Genomic DNA, 251 nt, shown 5'->3' with positions numbered 1-251 from the left:
CAGTGCGAAACAAATCAAACCGTACTATTATACAAAACAAAGTATGTTAAAATGTGTTGAATCAATGGGTACTTCAAACAAAAACAAATACAAAACCTAAGCAAGTGCATATGTACAGCCTTAATGCAGTCCCAATCTAATTAGCACTGGACATAGTTGTTTAAAAATTACCTAGTCAATGTATATTCGCCTTATTTGTGTTATATCAACTCGTCTTTTGTAACGTGTAACTGTACTATGACTATAGTTTT

This window comes from Dreissena polymorpha, chromosome 12, assembly GCF_020536995.1.
Source record: "Dreissena polymorpha isolate Duluth1 chromosome 12, UMN_Dpol_1.0, whole genome shotgun sequence".
Classification (NCBI taxonomy): domain Eukaryota; kingdom Metazoa; phylum Mollusca; class Bivalvia; order Myida; family Dreissenidae; genus Dreissena; species Dreissena polymorpha.
Note: the sequence above shows the minus strand (reverse complement) of the source record.